The following is a 22680-nucleotide window of genomic DNA, read 5'->3' on the forward strand; positions in this document are numbered from 1 at the left end:
GGGAGCGTGTCTTGACGTGGTTAAAATATTCATGGCAGACATCATCTCACTCACACACAATTCACCCATTCAACCCGAGGGACGTCCAACCAAGGCTCCTGAAGCAAATTACATTATGCATTGGAACTCATTTATATGAAACTGGACGCATTTTTTGTTTTGTTATCCTATTCAAGACGATATCTTATTGTCTCTCGTAATAAATATCTGAAACATAAAAGCATAAGAAAAATCAGCACTGAATGAATGACGACCTCACGTTTTGTTGAGTAGAATGAAGCAACACATGAATGAATGAATGAATGAATGAATGAATGAGTTATGCCTCGATGGGAAAGTAATGGCAGTGAAAGTATGGCTAGGGAAAGCAACGCCCATAGTTTGCATAACATATGAACAACAAAAAGTAGCTTTGATGACGTGATTAATTGCTGCATTTTTCATCTCTTTTCATCACTCATTGGGGGAAACAGGTAAAATATGTATGTATATTTCCTACCAGTCGTTCTTCCGATGTGATCGTTAAAAAATGTGCGTCGTGAGACTAATCTTTACCATCTGCATAGTTTAATCAAGCAAAATATAATGTTATCTTGTTTTAACATGACAATAAACCATGGCGAAAGTAAAAATGTTATGCTAATGCTCCAACCCAAGTGGTTAGTTTTACACATCAAATGCTATGTACAAACAAGTGAAGGGTTTGAAGTAGTCTAACCATGCATCCATTGTAGGTGCCGGGTTTAGTTAGGACCATCTTTTCCTCCTTGGTTGATCCAAACAAATAATTGGTAGTCCATCCAGGAAAACGGTAACAGAAGAGGACGAAAAGTAAGCCGATGATCCCGAACACCCCACAAAGTGTCACCACTGACTGGATTATTCCCATTCTGAGGAATGAATCATCCATAAACACACGTCATTCACCTCGCCACTCATTCACGACACAGCAAATTAATGAATTATCCAGTAATGTTCTCTCCCTTATAAATAAATGCATCTCGTGCAGAGGTAATTTGCATTTGCATACATAATCCCACCATTAACACACATATCATTAACAGGTAAGTAACACACGAATCTCGTATCATTGACAAGGCACAAGGACACTTAAACTCACATTTTCCACACAACCAACACCACCATTCATTTCATGAGCATTTCACCACATAAAACTGCACCCAACCACCATTTTTGCACACATAAATAAATTTATTTTACATATGCATACACACACATACATCCAACTCCATCCAACACAGACATAACACCAGCAGACACATAGCTAATTCAAGAGAAAGTCGTCTTGAACTTTGGGATCAATACTGAAATAAAGATCACCTTATCCCAAGATCACAACGTAAAGTTATGCGATTCTAACCCGCTGTCTGGAAGACAATATAACTGACAGAGCCATCAATTCATGCATATTTCATATCGAATCGTGTCACATATTCGTCCTTCCCACCCATCCACATCATTTGCATCCATTTAGAAATTCACAATCCTCGCGAGAATATTTTGATAAATTACAGCACTTTTTTTTATTTTACTCAGTGTTTGAATTTTTATATCTACGTGGTGCACCCACAGAAAGTAAAAGCTTGATCGTGATCCATCCATACTCAAGAGGGGAAGGATTATTGGAAGTTGTTGGAAGTGGGATTCATGACCACAATTTTATCTTCCTTTTCAGGCCAGAGCTCAGCATAAATAATGGGAAAAGATGGTGAGAGGAATGTCAATTCCATCCATCCTGCCACCACCCAAGCCGTACCGGAGTAGCCAGTGTCAGTTCAATCCAAATTAAACTTTTCATGTCAAAGAAGTCACTTGACTCCTCTGCCGAGGTTTTAGCTCGCTTGATGAACGTACGAACGATAAGAGAATGATGCCCTGACAGAGAATGCTCGGCGGGAGGGCGCCATATATTATGTCGAATTGTATGAGAAGTACGATGTGCGGTGAAAGATATGCAAGTGCTGAGCACCACAGTTTTCATTCATACTCGACAATTTGCTGCCTATCTCTGGGAAAGATTTGTTGGAAGAAAATTCACCAAGAAGAAGACGAAACTTTTACTCTTTGTGAATGGTTGTCATCCAGTGATTTGAGCATGTTAAATTTTAACGTCTGCTTGACCTTGGTTAAAGAAGCCTCGAAATATTAGTTAATTTACAGCCGACGTAACGCTATCGCCCACACATCACTTCAACTCTCTCGTCCCTGAAGAAATATGAATTATGACGCGGAAAAAAACGAGAGGAATGTTTGACATATATAATTATAATCTCCTCTCGTCTTCCCATTCACGAAGCAAAATTAGATTTTGTACTCTTAATGAAAAACATGGAGAAGATGATGAGATTTGAAATCCAACCTTGAAAATCCTATGTTTCATGTGCAAGTAATCTGGCCCTGGTGTTACGTATCTAAGGATAAGTCGGTGTACATAATGTAGAATTATGTGATGCACATATATCCAATTTTTTTCTTTGTAAGTTTGTACTAGTCAGAAAATATTTCTCTAGCGGGAGGTAACTAATTATTGTGCAAAATGAGCTTACTGCTGCTTCAGGAGACGTTCTTAAAATACGAGTAAACCACTTATTCACATTTTTCACTCAACACACCGCAATTCGTGGGGTTTAAGAACCCAAAGCCACAATTAATATCAGTTACGCCATGTTTTCGAACGGTGCATGGTGAAAGTTTCTAAATTATTCTGCCTTTCGCAACATCTGCGAGTCATTTTTATGGCTTGCATTAACATCAACACGAGAAACACTAACATTAGCGTTGTAGTTAAGGAATCAGTTGTGAAAACGGAGACAATTGGAGTGAATAACTGCTCGTTTCATTTGCTTTTTGCATTTTTTCTTTCCCCGAAATGCTACAGGAAACATGAGAACACTTCAATTTGCAAAGTGCTCTGCAGACACCATCCAACTAATGAAATTGCTGATAAAGAATCTAATTTATGAAAAATGGGTTGCTGCCTTCACACTGGAAATGGGGTAGAAGATGGCCTTGTAGTAAAAGGATCTTGTTTTCACTCACATTCCTACAACGGCATACCATTAGTTTCTCCTGACTTCCACGCATAGCTCAATGGTGAAAATGGCCGTCATTGCCTGCGGTTTGTGGGATTTTATTTAGTTCGTTAACACGTGAATTTATATTCCATTTCTTTCATTAACTTATGTATGTCAATTCCTAATTAATAGTGAATCAATAATAGTTCAATTCTGAAAAATTGAATTGGCAATATCAAGGTTTCTGTCGATATCAATAAGGATCTCTTTTGATTACGGGGTTTTCTTGCGGATTAGGATATCGTTTTCGAACTTAATTTCCTCCTACGCAGTCGATAGTTAATAATTAATGATCCTGGTCACGGCTGATGATCATGGGTAAGGAGGGATCAAGGACTAACTAGTGATGACCAACGAAAAAATCGGATTCAATTCTGTTTTGCTGCTTCAGTTTTATACTTCTTTGGACCTCGGACTTTCTCTTTTTTATCTTCCCCCTAAAAATGCTGAACTTTGCGTAAGAAAAAACAGAATAATGCAGGACTCGGCAGAATACATCCTGTAACAATTTCCCTATGAATTTTGAACTCTTCAATATAAAGAATCGCACGAAATTCAATTTTTTCTTGCTGATTAGCTCTTCACCATGAGCACAATATCACACACTTCGTAACACTGAAGCGCATGTACGTACCTACATATGTGCACACCCTTTGAATTCATCCTGTTTGTCTGCGGTGCGAAATTTCCCTCAGGTGACGAATTTAATCTGTGGCATTTCGATTTAAGCCACGTCAAAAGGCTATCAAAACCACGGATCCCTGGTTTAAGAGACGAAACCAAGGACTATATTTGCAAATACTGAACGATACGCGAGTTGAGACCTGGAGATCGGTTGTGGTAGACAGCCTGCCTTCAGATCGTTCAGATCTTAACCAAAGTGGTTACACACAAGTCTGTTATTCTTGTAAGCATTAAAGCCGAAAAGAGTTTCGAGGAGAAAGGTGTGACTTAACGTTTCGCAATCTCAATTTCCATAACCTGATTCCGCTTACATCTTCATCCTTTTTACTTTACATTGTTCCACTTGCGGTGTATTGTGCCACTCACTCCGACCGCTGAGAACGGCTCCGTGATGATCGGGTCGCCCTTTTATTACCATAAGACGAAAAGTGAATGAATTTCAAGCCAAGGCTCAAAATGGCGTCGAAAGATTGATATCATGAAATTCTGATCTTTGGCCTTGTTATCAGATACGTATTAAGAAATAGAAGAAGAAAATACATACACCCCAATAAATAGTAGCACTAATTTTTAATTAAAACTTCTGTTCAAGTTATGTCAACAGGTAATTAAAGGCATTAATTCCCCCAGTTCTACATCGTCTGTTACGAAATTCCACAGTATAAATACAACCTGTTGCCAAATCCCAAAGGTACCGGGATAATGTTTGCTCATCTAATTTCTTTGAAACTTGGGAGAAACCAGCTCGACCAAGTTTGACTACCAATTTTCTAGCTTGTACATAAAAATGGCGCTGGTGCGACGACGAACAACTCTACATTTGATTGCTACCGGAGTTAATTCCACACATCATTGAACTCGCAATCATCAACTTATTTCGCCGAGTCGAGTTTGAAATGGATGGATTATTCAACGCGATGATGATAAAGAAAGTGCTCCGATGAAAACCGCCCTGTCACCACCTACTCATCAATCAAAATTAGTGGTGCTGGGTACAACAAAGCCACCCGGAGTAAATGCAAATCCCACTGATGCGTGGTACATTTGGTGAAATTACATCCCAAATGAAAGTGAATCTATAAATTCAGCAAATAAAGTAAATCACAGCTGCGCATTCTAGCACGACTTGCTTAAGTACACATAACGGTAGTAGTTTTGATGGTAATGATGTCCTTTCTCATTTCCATTTATGCCTCACCACCACCGTTTGACTACACTTGGAAGAAACTCAATTTATACTTTACGTAATTTCATTTTTATTGCTTCCTACGTTTTATGTACGAGTCTTCTGCAAATTTCATCCTTTTTAGATTTTCAATTTCCCCCTCCTCCATCCTATCGGTTGGGTTATTGCTTCATTGCATTACAATCTGACTGACTGAGGATGAGGAGATGAATGATAAAGGATATGTTTAGACTTCACGGCAAATGAAGCAATCTTGCCACGAGCATTAAACATCGTATGTGTGAGTAGCCTTGTGATTTTCTGATCTCATTAAGCTGCTCTCTCGTAATAGAGGCAATTAAAGGAGAAAGCATGCCCCACCAAGGGTACAAGGGAATTAACTAGCAACAAATTCAATGTAGCAGGAAATTCGGGTGAATACAAATAAAGACAACCGCTGCGGCTAGCGTCTTTTCAATGCAATAATTTATCCCATCCCCATCGGCAATGGACACACAGGAGCCGTAACGTGGTTTGCAGCGCGTGGAGAAGCGTGACAAAAGAGGGGAATAAATTAACTGTATTGCGAATAAGCTCAATCGTAATGGACTCTTGAATAGAAACTGGCGGAATATTTACCAATCTTTTTCAGGCAGATTGTTGGTAGACTTGGCACAATAAAGAATTCGTGGATCCTTTGGAATGCAATCGGATTAACTTTATCTGTTGTTATACTTTAATGACGCAGTTCACCAGCTCAATATTGAACAGGGGAATAAATAATTTGAAAGTTCACCTTCACGCAGGCCAGCACATTCATGCCTCGATTACGCGTCGTGGCCATATTATTCACCATCCAACCGACTTAATTGGTTGCTCTTACTACAAACCTGGAGTTCGCTCATCTGCGAAATGCAGGAAAGAAGAAAATTGATCTGATAATGTTGGAGCATTACTAGGGTTGTTAATATGTCATTTGTCATGACATGTCGACATGTCATAAATGTCATAAATGTCACAAATGTCTGACATTTAAAAAAGCGTGTCAATGTCAATATTTGTCAACGTGTCAATTTGTCAAATGTCATGACATGTCATGACACATTGGCATGGACATTTTGGACATTTATGACATTTACAAAAAACTGCCCTATAGAAGCATAGGTGAAACCACGATAGCAGAAATATTTGCTGCCTTTCTTTCTACCCAACCGTTTTTATCATACGAATCAACTCGAAATTATTTCTTTATGTTCAAATATTTTCTTTCAAAGACCTGAAGTTTGACAAATTGTGCGCTTTCGCTCATATTGAAATTATTAATAGTTACCCAAGTAGAAGAGGCATGTTGTAACAATGTCATTTCAACACCGCGATTGTTGGATTGAAGTGAGTATCGGTAGAAAGTAAAAAAATCTATAGTTGTAACGTTAGGGACATGTGAATTTGGTCAACCATAATCACATGTGAGCTGCTTTGTTAAAATCACGTTGAACTAACATTAAAGAGAATTTATCGTTTTCATTCAACGTTAGTGAAACATACTTAGCGTCCATTTGGGTTACACAAATATAACGTGTGTAGAAAGTTGATACGATGTGCAATGCACATTGTATCAACACATCGTGGCGGCAGGTTCTACCGCCTTCCTGGCTCTTTCAACCTCGCTCATTTAGTGAACTGTGACGTTGCAATTTTCGTCTTGTTCCACAATGAATTTTCTAGTAGTAGAATTTCCTGACGATAAACCAAAAACGGTGGATGTCATTCCCCACAACTGGCTTATCTCTTCTTCTCAGTGTTACTGGCCGAGTCGTTGTCAGTCGTCAAATTTAACAAAAATACGACGAGCACAAGAACAACCTGATCCGAGTTGGGGAAAGTGCAAGTGCAGAATTTTGGGATCATTTAGTAAGGTTAAATTTTTCTAATTCAGCAATGAATTTTTCTAATTCAGCAATGAATTTTTCTAATTCAGCCATGAATTTTAAATAATAATACTTTTAATTAAATTTAAAAAATTAAATTTTAGAAACATTTGAAGCTGCTCAACAAGCAGCGGCACTAGCCGAAAATACATCGGACTTGGAGATAAACCCGTCAGCCAAAAGAAACATATCAAGGAGACGAGAATTAAGCCCTGATTCGTCCGATAACGATCAATCTCCAGTTAGAGGAAAGAGGATCAATTCGTCGTCTGTCGTCACGTCAGTTCCGACCACCTCGTTTCGATTGGGTATGTAAAAATTATGTATGTCTTGAAAATAAATTAATATGAAGTATTGATAACATGTAACTATAACTTGATACTTATTATGCAAGGTGAAAGCTCATCTGTGGGTGCGCAGGCACACCCTGCTCAAAACGCAGTCGTGTCAACTGGAAGTAATGAAAGTAAATTCCAAATAAGCAATTAGTGAAGGCATTCTGTGCAAAACCTAGTTTAATTCTAATTAATTTGATTTAGGTCAGCCAAACTTGGGAAATACCATAGGAAATCATGCAACACCTCATCTTATTTACTTAAATGCCCTCGCCTCAGAAGACGGGCAGCTTAATTTAAGTGTTGCTGAGTCCAACGTGAATTTCTACGTCGACGGTGACCCTCTCTCAAATTTTGATAATTTGCAAAGCAGTTCACAGCCAGCTCCAACTACACCGACGCATTCAACTTCTCAGCCACAAGGTGATATACTTATGGAATACACTGAATACAGCATAAATATCTGATAAATAAATACAAATTCTTAGGTGTAATAATTTTAAATAGGTTTCCAACGAGTGGTGCTTAAAGAGTTGTCCGCTATCAAAACTTCACAAAAAACAATTTTGAACAAATTGGAAAGTATTCTCCAAACTCTTAGCAGGGCCGGCCAAGGAGTTGAATTGAGAACGGATGAAGAAGAAGGCGATGATTTCTCCACATTACCGTCGTTTCCGCTGGAAAGTGAGAATTCTCTTGAGCAACTGGACATTCAATTGGCGGCAGAGGACGAGCGAAAACTATTTGTAAAGCTACACCACCATTCATTCAAAACATTCTATTAAGTTCGCTAAATACTTTTATTTGAATTAAAGGTGCGCTATCTCGTCGGTATAGGGGGCAAATCGCTGGATGAAACTGTGAAGACTATTTTGAAGAGAATTATCAGTGAGGATCTTGCTATACAATTGAGCTATACTGGTCAGGGAAAGAACAAAAAGCCATTTAATATATATACACAAATTGTTAAATGCATCACAGGTTCGTAAATTGCTTGTAAAATTCTACTCGTTGAACTATCTAAGGGAAAATATAATCCATTTCTTATGTCTGAAGGTGCAACCAAAAAGAATAAGCGGATCCCTGTCGAAACTGAAAAGACTGATGTGGCGATACGGGAAATAATTATGAACTTCTTCCGTTACTCCAGGCCAAAGAAAGTGTCTCAGGAATCAACTATTTAAGTCACCATTTGTACTATTCAACACATGCAAAATGTCCTCAAATAGAAACACACGTAGAATTAGTCAAAGAAATTTTGAAACTCTGTTGTGCGAGGTAGAAACGTTAGACGAAATAATTGTCAGTGAGGTAGAGGAATCGGGCAATTTATTAGGCGATAGTTCTACTAATACGAGAACTGATAATGAGTATGCAAATTATAGTCCACAGGGGGACACGCGTCATGATTTAGATCGAGAAGTTATTTATAGTTCCAGCGAATACGACAGTGACTTAGAGGAAGACACACCTCGAGATTTTAAATCAGACTTAGTAAGTTGGGTAGTTAAACATCAAATCAATGGAGTAGCTGTAGATGATTTACTGCAATTGTTAGCATTCCATACCCCAAAAATTAATCTTCCCAAATCGTATAAAACTTTAATGAAGACCCCCGTAAATTACGACATTGATATTATTGACGGTGGCGAGTATTATCATTTTGGACTAGAACGACAGCTGCAAAGATTAAGCCGTGGTAGAAATTTTATCGATAAATTTGAGAATATAGAGATAAAAATAGGTATTGATGGTTTGCCCATTAGTCGTTCTAGCAAGAAGCAATTTTGGCCAATTTTAGCAAGTACGGACAGTTTTAATAATGGCAAACCCTTTCTCGTTGGATTATATTATAGTGCATTCTGCAAGCCGGGAAACTCTGATCAATTAGTTGGTCAGTTAGTGGTTGAATTGAAAACTTTGTATGAAACTGGTATTGAAATTAATGGTCTAACTCGAACGATTTCTGTTAAATGTTTCATTGCTGACGCCCCCGCCAGAAATTTTATCAAAAACTGTGTGACATTTAATGCGTACAATGGCTGTGATCGGTGCACTCAAAAAGGCAAATGGCTTGGCAGGGTAATATTTGACAGATTGGATGCCCCATTACGAAATGATGAAGATTTTAGGAAACAACTTTATCCTAATCATCAAGTCAGAAGTTCATGCTTGTCCGAATTAGGCATAGGAATGGTTAGTTGTTTTGTTCTGGATTATATGCATCTGGTTTGTTTGGGTGTCACCCGAAAATTGATATCCTGCTGGAAGAACGGACCGATTCCTCTGAGAATTGGGAGGCAGAATATTGCACAGATTTCTGAACGCCTACTAGCATGTAAGAATTTCATACCTTCTGAATTTAATCGCAAACCAAGATCATTATGCGAGCTAGAATATTGGAAAGCAACAGAATATAGGACATTTTTATTGTATTTGGGACCAGTAGTCTTAAAGGGAATTTTACCGCAAGAAAAGTACGAGCATTTTTTGCAGTTATCGATTGCTATTAGAACTCTGTTGTCCGAAAGTTATGATTGGTACGATTATGCAGGAAAATTATTGTGTGCATTTGTCCAAAAAAATTAGCGAATTATATACACCCGAGTTTTTGGTATATAACGTACACTCGTTAATCCATCTAGCCGACGATGCTAAAAAACATGGGCCTCTAGGAAAAATAAATGCTTTTGAATTTGAAAATTACATGCAATCCTTAAAAAAACTTGTTAGAGGTAAAAATCATGAATTAGCACAAGTAATTCGCAGAATTTATGAGGCAGAGCAGTGTGATTTGTTAACAATGGATTTTCATGTAAGGGAATTGCGTATTTCTGCAAAGCCGAAAGATAGGGGGTTCATTTTATCATCTGGCGAAATCTGTATTGTAACCGAGATGTACAGCGACGCGCAGAACGTGGGGATTCAAATTTTTAACTCGAAATCTGATTATTTTACCAGTCCCTGCAAGAGCTCGAGTTTGTTTATATTTAAGGTTCGAAATTTGTCGCATAACTCGAAACGGATTGCTAAATCTGAGCTATATCATAAAGCCGTATTATTGCCATTGCCCGATTCCTCCAATGAATACTTATATTTACCACTTTGTTGTCTTAAAAGTATGTAAATCAATTGTTATTTGTTTGAATTAGAAAAATCAGTGGCATAATTTTATATAATTTCATTCTCCACTTGTAATTATGTTTACTAATGAATAATTAGTGTATGTATATGCATTGTAATATATTTTACACTTAACTGACCAAATTAATAAATTTGTGCATAAATTTAATGAAATCTAGCAACATGTATTTCACATTATTGGCATGTGCAAGAAGTGTTATATTTTGCAATATAAACGTGACACAAACGTGATATGCACGCCAAAATCACATTTGAGCAACGTTACGTTTGTAACATTATATTAACTTGCAAAAAGCGGCCGTCATTCACTGTGATCCAACATGTGACATTTCACATTGTCACAATGTGATTCTTCTACTTGGGTAGTTATTCTAATAAGTAGAGTTTGGCGACAATATTGGCTTGCTTCGTGCGACATACAAAAATAAAAATAAAAAAAATAAAGTCATAGAAGAACAAATGATAAGCGTGTAGAGATGATTGATATTGACGAAGTCAAATATCCCATCGACGAGCTTAACGCTTATTAATCGGGCTTTGAATTCGAATTTGTCTCAATTTTCTCTTCTTCCATGTCTTCAAATTGCAATTTTGAAACCTGGTTAACTCCGTGCCAATAAAATTAAGATTTTATTGCTTCTAAAAGTCGATAATTTTTAGGTTTATAAAATTAGGAGATTAGAATATCGATTTTTCTTCATGAGAAATATTTAACTTTTAAGTAGTTGCTATATTTTACCAATGTTATTTCTCATGTAAAGTTGAAGAAAAAATCAAAATTATAAACTCATACTGTGAAAACCAAAAAGTTATTGACTCAGATGCAATAAATCTTAATTTTGTAAAAAACGAACGGAGATGACCAAGTTGCAAAATCGTAATTGGAATAAACGGAGAAAGGGAAAGTTGAGACGAAAATTTAAATTCAAACTCCAAATCAAGAGAATTTTAATGACGGGATTGAAAATTGTAACTAAATTCAGGGATGAAGCAGCATGTCAATATTTTCAGAGTAATATTCGGTTGGCTCTGTTTCTCCATAGCTTTTTACCTCAACTTACAATTAGTAAAATTAGTGCATATGTAATTTATGTAAATAAATATCTCCCTATCTCTTGAATGAATTTATTAAATTTAAGATATACCGGAGAAATATTATTGTGGACAACAATCTGTTGTCTACGGATCAGGAGAAAAGCGAATTGCTGTCTATAGTCAACAGATTACATTCAAAAGCAGTCTGGCGATTTATTTACATTATTTGTCATATATGTCATAAATGTCCAATTTGTCCGTCATATATGTCATAAATGTCATATATTTCGCCACTATGACATTTACCGGCATTTACGGACATTTATGACATGACATTGACACTTACGACATGACATGACATATTGACAACCCTAAGCATTACACAGAGTGAAAGTCAAGTCAATGAAGTGTCACTTGCCCACTCACATTATGCCGGCGAATGGATCGGAACTATGCTTTTTGAGAATGGGTGCATCCGATGGTGGGAAATTAATGAAATCAGAAGGCAATTAACTTCCAAGTGACAACTTCATTCCATGGTCGGATCTGATGTCATGCATCTCTCCACATTTTTCGACAGAGTTTTGCCCGTGGGCAGAAAACAACATGACTCGCGTCGCAGATCCGAGAGAGCGACAAATAGATATTGACCTTGCTCTGTGGTCGTAGTATTGGTTTCGCTCACTCTAATTTCCTCTCCACTATACGACATAGAAAGGAGGAAAAAGTGGTAGAAAAGTTGGATTCTCTGCCCACACAGTTTTCAAGATCATTTTCTGATGGAGTTTTTCTCGACTCTTTGATCCTCATCTCGTCCATTTCTACTTCCCTCCCTCTTCCCTTCCGTCTGTCCTACGGCAGGCACTAATCACACTCAAGTTTTTCCAGTAAACAGCGAATATGTCACCATGCAGGAATTGCTTTGGCGGATATTTACCATAACTTAAGACAAAGGGTTGACGTCGACCCAGGTTTATTATTATCCTGCCTCAAGTCCTGTTTTCTAAGAAAATAATTGTGTGAAATTTCTGCTCCAAAAAGTAAAACCAATTCAAGACGGAGACAGAGAGAGGAAGGGGAGAAGAGCTAAAAAACTTGTGTGCATTGTGTGTCGAAACACGTGTCACTTCGCAACGCTCTTATCAACATTGTGCCTTTAGCGAGGTCAAATTTATCTTCGAAAATGGAGGGGCGGACTTGTGAAATAGGAAATTAGGTTTTCCCCTCAGACACACAAAAATTCTCCAGCAATCCCTCTGTCATGTCTCCCGGAGGAGTGTGAGAGAGAAATGGCAGGACAATTGACAACAACATAACACGACGAGAAGCGACACAATGCAATGCATTCGTAACAGGAGCGTCAAACAAGTTCATCTTTGTTCATATCATGTAAATTTATTATAAACTCATATACAAAATGCTTTCCTTTTTCCTCAAAATTCGAAACCCTCTCGAAGCCCACGCTTGCATACTTGTACATTAATATAAATTTTCATGGCGTGAATAAACCTCGCTTCACTCAGGCAAAATATCCGGTTATCTGTTTCCTCTCCTCCTTCTCCGTCGTGTGGCTAATACGATTTACAGAGAAACACGATCTGCGGGGTTTATTCTGTTTTCAAAATAAGGATGTTATGTACATTTAAAGAAGATTTTGACGCCGGCAGAGACGACACAATGGGACAGAGAAAGTCAGTCAGCCACAAAAACCGTTGAATTGGACGACGACGACGAGATGGAGAGAAAAAGGCAGCTACTAGAAGAGTCAGTCCAGATGGTAGATTAGACTATTGTTTGTCGGCAGAGAAAGGGCCGAGGAGACAAAGGGTTTGCCATTTGCTGAATATACATATGCCATACATCACCAAACATCAAAAGTTCGCTTATTCAGAAGAGTGCCCTTGCAGTTCATCATCGAGATAAAAAAATAATAATACAATCCACCCCATTCGCCATTTAGAACATCTTTACATAAATAAGTTCCCGATGGAAAGTCATTTCCTCCATAACTACACATACACTGATTATTTATGTGCATACGTAGTACATGCTGCATGCGACACATTTATCTCATCCTGCCATCATTGCGAGATTTTCTCCTTGATAAGTGTTGGAATGGCGTCGTTGTAGAAAATATTTCCTTCTCCACTGCTTCTGACACATATTTCCGTTCTCTTGTTCCAACCTAAACAACTTACACGAATGTACATATGTACACATCTTTGTATGTCAGCATTAATATGCTCACACATTTTTTTCCCTGTTTGCAAATAATTTGACAGCAATCTCAGCAGTATAAGGAGACTTGGCTTATATGGTTTTGAATTGCATGTCACACAAATTTGGCGTACAATTGAGATCGACCACAGAGATCGAGATTTTTTCCCCTTTTTCTATTTACATTGAGGCCGCTGCAAGGCCATCATCATGACGGACGACAAAGTGAAATCACATCAAGTAATGTGCTGGTAAATAGTGTACGCAGTGAACACGAAATCATCTCCTAAAATGGAGCGTGACAATGGCCAAGTAAATAACAGATGGTTGCTTGTTGAACCAACAACCTCCTCTTTGGATGAACCTTTCTCTCTCATCCTCCGTGGTGAAAGCTGCAAATAAAAGCGACTTGATTTCTCGTGGGAATTTCACCAAAACTTATTCACTCATGAGGCAAAGTCAAAACATGAATTTGCAACTGGGATTAAGGGAACTCATTCATTCATCGCCCAATCGTCGAGCAATATTTATTCCTGTTTCTCGTACATAGGTTTACTTACACACGAAGGAGGAGGATGTACATACGTATGCACAAGAAGTTCAATCTGTTCATCTTCGAATTGAATGACCAGTATCTCTCCTCCGTTATTAGTTTTGCACTGATGAATCCAAACTTATGCTGGCTTCTTATTTTATCCATTTTGCTTATTTACTGGAATCACTCTCTTTTGCAAATAGCCTCGTTTGTGAATGTCTTGAATAAATATTATCTTGTTCACTTACATCAAATGAAAGCAACTTACTCCTCGCTCGGAGGAGAAAGTTCACAGATTCCCATGATGCAGTGCGGCCCTCCTCCCCAAAGTAACGACAAGATGAAGATGAAGAAGAAGAAGAGGATATTTCGCCTAAGCGACATTTTGTCATATCATTACTTATAGATTTACTAACGAATGAGCAAAAGAAGAAATAGCAACAAGGAAGCCAACAGTGTGGGGCGCTTACTGTCATAAAATAGTTATAGTAATGCAGATGGAAAAACATGCTTAAAACTGAATGAGCTGTCATTTTCATCCTCGCTGAGGGAACGCTAGCCCCATTTCTACATACGTAACTGCAATATTTTGATGGCCAAGGATTTACTTTTGACTCGAAAATTACTCTGCTGCTGGTACATAGAAATAATGTCAAGGTATAAGTCAACTTTTGATGATCAGGGCGCACACATTATGTACGCGAGAGAAGAGGGAAAAACGACATCAAAGTTGGAAACTCAAACAGAGACAATCAAATTCTGGAAGACTTACTGATGAATAAAACCAAATCTGGCGAAGGTTAGTAAAATATTATACGATGCGGAATTTATAATGATTGGAAGTTGGGAAATGATTCTTGGAAAGTCAAGATAATTGGACATTATTTGCACAATCTTCATCTTGGGTTTCTCCTACTCCTACTTAAAGCGAGTAGAATGAGGATGTGGAATTGTGGATCATGGTGTCAAACCACAGTCCAAAGTTGGACGGACATGCGACGTGATTCGTACTTAATTGCCTTAATTAGCCTTTGTCAACTCTGGTTAATTATTTCTTTACCAAGAAGTTGTTGAATAAAGTTGGCAGCGCAGCAGTACGAAAAGTTTTAGAATTTTCTGCGGATAAGCGAACAAATAATTAAGTTGGGGAAGAGAATCATAGGGTTTTTCCCTTTTTGGACTCATCACAAATTTTGACGGGATCTCATTACTATTTACTTTTTAATATGCAATGAATTTATTTTATATTGAAAGTCAGAGAGAGAGACACGAAAAACTTTGACGGAACATTATGCAAAACAAAATTGTTCAATTAATACCCTTTGTTGACGGCTTTTCATTAAATTCAAAAGTCCTACTTTGCAGTATTTTACAAAATCCGCACAAAGTTGGTTTCATCAAAAATTCATAGCACAACAAGAACAGCGGAACTAAAGGAAGTTCTCTCTCTCTCTGTGTCATCACTTACTATTCCTATGCATTATTTGATAATGAGATTAGAGCACGTTTTTAGTTTTTCCATCCATGTAAACCCTTCGTTTATTTGCTGTCACAGCGGAGAAAAAGCCTCCAGCTTGGAAAACTTTTGTTTTAGAATTAGTTTCTAAAGTTGGGGGATTGCAAGGAGCAATTCCCCAATTACACTCGGAAAATGCCACTTTTTACACCGTGCAACACTCAATAAACTTGGATTTTACGTGTGTCCCTCCTCTCCCCTTGTTCGTACATAGGTTTACACAAGGAGGACAAAAACTTGCAAAAATTCAGTGTTTTTCTTTCATGCGTAAAGAAAGTAAACCTGCCTGACATTTACTCTTGCTTGTGATATGTACATATCTATGTGCTGGGCTTTCTTTGAACCACCACCACGTTTGTAATGGAGAGGAGAGCTTCACGGCATCTCTAGCTATTTATTTGTCTTGTTCTCCTGCTTACTTTCTCTCACGTAACATACACTTTCACTTCTCAAACATAGAATTTCAATTTTCTTCCCAATCGGCCAGCCACCCACTCTACTTTTTCCTGTTACGTAACAGACCTTGGTTTTAATTTACTCAAACATTTCGGCCCGATTGCTGCATGAAATTTCATGACGTGTTTAGAAAGTACATATTTAAGTGTTGCCCTTGTTGCATAATCCCCCAGAGTATTGTGAATTAACGAGTGCTTACTAATTACAAGCATGGATAGGTACGCAGGAAAAGAATGTGTCCCATCCTTCCCATCCAGAGACGCCCCAGTGAGCTTATCAAGCCCAAAATTCCGACTAATCTGAATTCAAATGACTTTAGTATTATTAAAATAAATAGTCGAATCGTCGTTTGAATAAGAAGCCTTGATTCCAATAATACAGCGTAATAAGCTGCTTTCGTAAGCCTGCTCAGGATTAATTTCAACTTGGAAAACACGAATCAAAGAAGCAAGTAACGCGAGAAGATGTCATTAATTAACGGTGTTTAACAGTAACTAAGTTAGGATTGTGAGCGTACATTCGTACATTATGTGTGTGCATGAACGTAACTCGACCTACCGAAACCAGCACCACCAGGCAGCAAGCAGCCTTTTAAATGAAATTGAAAAGAGAATAATTGATGACGAGTGAAAATGTTGTTTGTAATTTCAGCCTCCTGCACCAGACCACCAACCATCAACAACCGTGTTCGACATCGTTACGCTGCTGCTGCTGTTACTTTAGTAAACTATCCCTGTTTACATATGCATCCAAAGTCGGCCTGATTATTTCCATGTGCAAACAACGAACGGTGTATGCAGAAGAGGAGACAAAATGTCAACATGTAGTGCAAACAGAATTCTTAATTATACCAAATTACTGCTTCTGATTGGTGTCATCTAGTCAACAACAGGGAGGGATGTAGAGCACCGAGGAGGTAAAGGGTCGATCTGGTTGGTGTAGTAATTGTAAATTCACTCGGGCACACATTCATACCTATGTATGCAATAGTTAATATGCAGGTAAAAACGCTCCCAACCCTGTTTTTGCGACACTAACTGGATAACGAAGCAGACTAAATTAATACAAACTGGATAATTAAATTAAGTTTGATACTAATTTTATTCCCAGATTTGAGGTGCTTCAACGAGCAAATATACATCCGACGAATGGCATTGGCACAATCATTTCATAACAACCAAGGTCCCTCGCCCCTAGTTATCTTGCATACATAAATCTCAATAAATGCAACTGTGTCACGCTGCAATGCGTACCCGTCATCGCATAAATAAACCATATTTGAAATAATTTCGTAATCGGAGTCCAATGAGAGGGAAAAAGGTGATGGGAACGTGACTTTTTCGACTTGGGTTCGGTTGTCGGTGCAGTTTTACGTGTGTCTGGTGAAAGCCATGAAAAATTTAGTCTCAAGTACACCGTAAGCCGTCGGCATGACTCACAACATCAAATATTGTAGAATGTGTGCCTGTATCTAAATATATACACACATTCTTTCTTTCCTCCTTCCTTCCCCCTGAGCCTGAGTGTGTTTGTGTGTTTACTATTGCTGGCTGCAGCTTAAAAATATTGGAGCTAAATACATACAACACACACCATGGCTGAGCCCTGGTCATGTTTTCGTTAAAAATCGATTACGACTGAGAGCACGAGAGGTGCAATTGTGTATAATTTTTTTTAGTCCTTATTTAGTTTCATGAAACTAAGTTTCCCGTCTAAGGCAGCATGTGAAGTGAAAGCTGCTAGTTTCTTGGGGGGAGTGCGGCAATAAATGCAATAAGATCCCCGTTATAATACAAAGCAGAAGAGTTTTTGTAGTCTTACCAGATGTCCCCAACGGATAGGATGGAGATCAATCTCAAAGTGCAATTTCACCTTTGGTACTTTTTTCCTCCTGGTGGACGCCTCGACGTGGCAACGAATGGTGTACAATTGATATTAAATCTCAGCCTTCTTGTCAAACCTTGTTGTTGAACAGTCTCACTTTGATCTTGCAAATGTAAAAGGTCTCTTCTCAGAATTGAAAAGTATCGTGTGCTCCAGTCGCATATGTGTCTTCAGCTCATGTCAAACTCATCCTTCAGCCTGGAATTCAAATTTAAAGTGGAGTCATCCAAATCATTTAAACTGTCGTTGCATTCCCTACATTCAGATGTGCTGTTCATACCGACTTTCTCCAAGCGAAGCGGAACACCAAAAATGCCAGACTTGACTAGAATATCACAATTTAATCATACAAAGTGGCATTTACGCCGTGACACGTCTCCAGTCGCAGTTACAGTAACAAACCGTTTTTTTTCTCGGTCGTTTCGTTTACCGGAGGACTACCGATCAGCTTTCTCTCACCGAAAGTGTTTATATTATACGTAGTTTGTAGTAAATAGTCACCACCGCTGCTCAATCACTCTGTGATGAACAAAATGCCATATGGCTGCCGGGGTGGAAAGGGGAGCTAATAATTGTCTGCATATATAAATTCGTTTCTTACTGATTACAAGTTGGAGGCCACACTGATTCCTCGGTGCGGGTGGTTCGGTGCATGTATTTCGACTTTATTTAGAAAAGGGGGCCCGGCTGCTGGGAAGAGGAAGGGAAAGTCGGGATAATGCCATCCTCTCTCTCTCTCTGACTTGTAGATATTTATGGGATGGTAAAAAGTACACACTGAGAAACTGAGATCGTATTATTATTATTATTATATAACCTTCTCACTAACGTACGGATAAGTCTTTTTATTCACGCGGAGGCTGCTATTTTGTATATATTTTTTTGTCCTTTATACATAAAATTGGCCAACTTTCTTTCAACTTTCTCAAGGATTTATACAAGCATAAAGAAAATGAGGGGAACTTTGATATTGATGATGATGACGGTAGTCGTCATGTGTATCTCGTTGGCTAAAGATCTCGACTCTGTAATTCGCTCAGCTATCTCTAGCAACCAATAATATGTAGTGATATGGCTTGGTTTTATGTGGTTTTATTAAATTTTTTCGGGAGCAACCCGACTATGCCTTGCTCTACTTGAGGAGGAGGATTAAAGACTGGAGTCAGTTGGTTTCGAGCAAAGCCTGAAATCCTTCTTCTCCCAGTCTCTGCCTTCCCAAATGCCTGCGTATTTACAACTACAACCAAAAACTACTCACGCTCTTTCTCTGCTTTCCCTCTCTCTCTCTTTCATTCTTCAACCCTCCTCACTCTCTCCGTCCGACTGACTGAAGCGTGCACAATGTCGTCGTGATGGGGCAGCCAAGTGTGTCCTTCTTCGTCTACGGCACGATCTGATCTCACTCTTCGAACATGAAACAAGAAGTGCTCTCCCATTCCTCCCTGTAAAAGGGCGAGATTTGATTAGAATCGATCTCGCAAATGCACAACTCATCCCTCATAAAACTATCAGAGTTGACATTCACCCACAAAATTTTAACAGCTTTTGTCACCTCACCGATTGGGCGAATTAGACTCGCAGACGACGACGAGGACGACGACGAGGACGGGAGGGATGATGCTAAGGTTGGTTTGAGGACCTAGATTTCGATCTCTGGAGGCAGGATGATTTCGATGAGATTGATGAATGCTTCTTCTTCTTCTTCTTGGAGGAAGAAGAAGACTGCTTCCACCACCAGGACCGGAATGGATTGGGGTTGTAGGTTGTCGTGAGAGCAATAAACGAAACCATTCATCCAACTGGAGAGGAGAGAGAGAGAAAGCTTTCCCTTATGGAAGGCAGGCAGTAAACAGAAGAAGCAGCAGCTAGCAGATGGAAGGCAGAAGAAGAAGAAGAAGGGTACATGGCATTTTAATGGATATTTGGTCCACATTATTATGCACTATGCACCAAACCAAAGAATCCAGTAGTGGTGGTCGGTCGTAGGTGTTTTGGAGCAGTACATTACGGTGTGTCATAGTATCGGTGCAGGACTGGTGGAAATTTGCAGTCTTCCACGATCCGGACATTCGAGAGAGTGGGATGAAATGACTCGGTATAATTTCCAACAAAGTGTATTGAGTTGGTTTGTGTACGTACGGTGGGTATTGTTGCATGGAGTCTGCATGAGGGAAAATGAGGAGAAGGAAGGTTCCAGGTTTTCATCCGCGTTTCAGAAAACGATCCATACTCATATTCTCCAGACTCGGGCACACTAAATGAGTACACTAAATTTCTTTCTGTAATACCATTTACAGCTCAAATTAATCCCAGACGGCCACTTGTCGTCATATTCAAATTGCCTTATCCACAAGCTGTGCTTCATGCTGACCCTGCACTTTGAGGAAAATGGAGATCCGCATACGTATTCGGCAACAATGGAAGCAAGGAAATTTGATTATACCGATATTTTGCAGAATAGGTATCTTGATAAAAGTGGAAAATCTGTGGTGCTTTGTTGCTTCTGCTTATGCATTGAGCAAGGGATTTTAGTTCGTTTGGTTAATCTGCTCTGCAGCAGGTGTCTCGCTCACGCATACGCCTTCATGCACAAGCACAAGCTTTGATTCAAAATAATAAAAAATAAACATTATTAATTATAGCTTAAAAAGCAATTAATACGCATTATGCATACATACTTAATTTAATTCATAGCTAAATAAGTGAGATTTTTACTTATTTCTAGATATCTCTTCTTATTTTTCATAAAAGTTAATTTATATTATAAATTCGCCAACGGCAAATAAACATGGAAAAACGAACTTGCTTTCCATTTCGAAAGCGTTGGTTATTCTAATATCCAATTATATACTAATATTTTAAGTGCTCCTGTGTTTGTTCCAATGATTCGATATTGTTGGTACTCGAGCGGATTATGGGGTGATACCGAAAAGCCCGAGTTTAAAAATGTAAGCGAAGTTTGTTTTGGAGAAAAAAATATTTGTATTGGATTTATCGGACGACATGGTTGTTTTAAAAATGCAGATATATTTATTCCTAGCTTTCAATACACACTTGTATCATCTTCAGGGACAATTTTCGAAATCAAAATCCTCAAAAAAATATTAGTTGCGACCTGAATTGTGGCAATCCCATATTCATCAAATTCAGCTGGTGCAATTTATCGTATTGTTCTGTGGACTTTTATGAAAATAATCAGATTGTCACATGTGCAATGAATAATTAATATTTTTCTATAAAAAATTAAATTTAAAATTGTTGAAATTAATTACTTTTCGGAGTGCAAATCAAAGCGAGGGGAAGAGAATGGAAGTGGAGTTTTCTCATTCCGCCTGAAAAAAATTGGCCGTTTTTTGAACTTTGACCTCAAATATTTTGAGTAACTCTCACCATCGCACAAACTGCCTGAAGAAACGTTAGTTGTATTGGCTTGGACCACCTAATTTTAAAATTTCAGCCAAATCGGAGGGTTACACTTCACACCATCGCATTGTTAGATGAGGAACCGCAGGATGAAATCCCTCCCCAAAAAACATTTTTATTTTATTGTCCACAATGTTGAACATATTCGTTTCTTTTCTATTTTGTAGAAACTTTATCCCGTAAAAACAAGGTGATATCAAAAGTCAATTTCGCACAGAATAATTTATACATGAATATGCCAGACAGGTTCACTTGACATGCAAATTTCATCCACAAAGGGAGAAAAATAACAATACAATGAGGACAAGTGAACAAGACGTGAGAATAATGTGAGAAATAAATATGGAAAACTTGATCTGCAGTGGTTGAGGTGCTTTCACAATTTGATTTTCGCAAAAGAATACAAGAAACTATGTGTAAAAGTGCAAAACTAAATATGTATTGACATTCTGGCTATTGCCACATGTAGACGATTACGTATATGTTCATCTCCTCCGTTCAATTCTCTTTATGTTTCTGCACATTTGTAATTCAGCCACATCTCCCTTCCGAAGAAGAACACGATAGGGCTGGATGGATGAGGAGGATACTGGATAAATCCATTCCCATGAATAACACACAACACGACTGCACAGTCCGTAGTGCGATACTCTCATGCCCTTCATTCACGAAAGACAAGACAACTTTTACTCCAAGACCGGTCGTTCTCCAACTTGGCATCATGATCATCCTCGAGTGAAAGTTGAGGATATAAACATGGCCCACATTCAACAAACACTAACCCACGGACGGAGGTGGTACTGCAAGTCACTGCAACTTATGAGAGCCAGCGTCTCGCTCAGAAGAAGTGAGTAAAGCTGAAACGTGTTCAGAATCTTCCCATAAACACTTGTTTACCAAAGAAGGTTGAATAAGGGATGACCCAATGTGGTGATAAAATAGTGTTGTGATGTACTGCTGGACTGCCCTTCTTGCAATTCTGAATTTAGGTGAATGTGCATTTTAGAAATTTAATTCACTCTAAAACCAAGGGGATCAAAGTTTTACGACATCCCGTCGCTTTGACATTTAGCTCAATGCATTTAAATGAGGGATGAAGGATATACGATCGTATTATTATCGTGTGCAATAATTTTTTAACGGTGTGATTTTTATGAGGGATTCAAAATTTGGATTACAACTTGCAATAAAAAAAGCGATCTTGTGGAGCTACATATAAATTTCTGGGATATCAAAGCATTGTTAAGAGCATATCTAAAATTG

General features: G+C 38.4%; 1 protein-coding gene across 1 annotated transcript in view; it reads right to left on the minus strand.

Annotated features, from left to right (window-relative positions):
* Nucleotides 1-18028, minus strand: part of LOC118436112 (synaptotagmin-like protein 5) — a 29844-nt gene extending 11816 nt beyond the window's left edge. Inside the window, exon 1 of the mRNA XM_035853341.1 lies at nucleotides 17932-18028. The gene's annotated coding sequence lies outside the window, so the exon portion shown is untranslated. The remainder of the gene's footprint in view (nucleotides 1-17931) is intronic.
* Nucleotides 18029-22680: the final 4652 nt, after the last annotated feature.

The sequence above is a fragment of the Folsomia candida genome, unplaced genomic scaffold, assembly GCF_002217175.1.
Source record: "Folsomia candida strain VU population unplaced genomic scaffold, ASM221717v1 Fcan01_Sc006, whole genome shotgun sequence".
Taxonomy (NCBI): domain Eukaryota; kingdom Metazoa; phylum Arthropoda; class Collembola; order Entomobryomorpha; family Isotomidae; genus Folsomia; species Folsomia candida.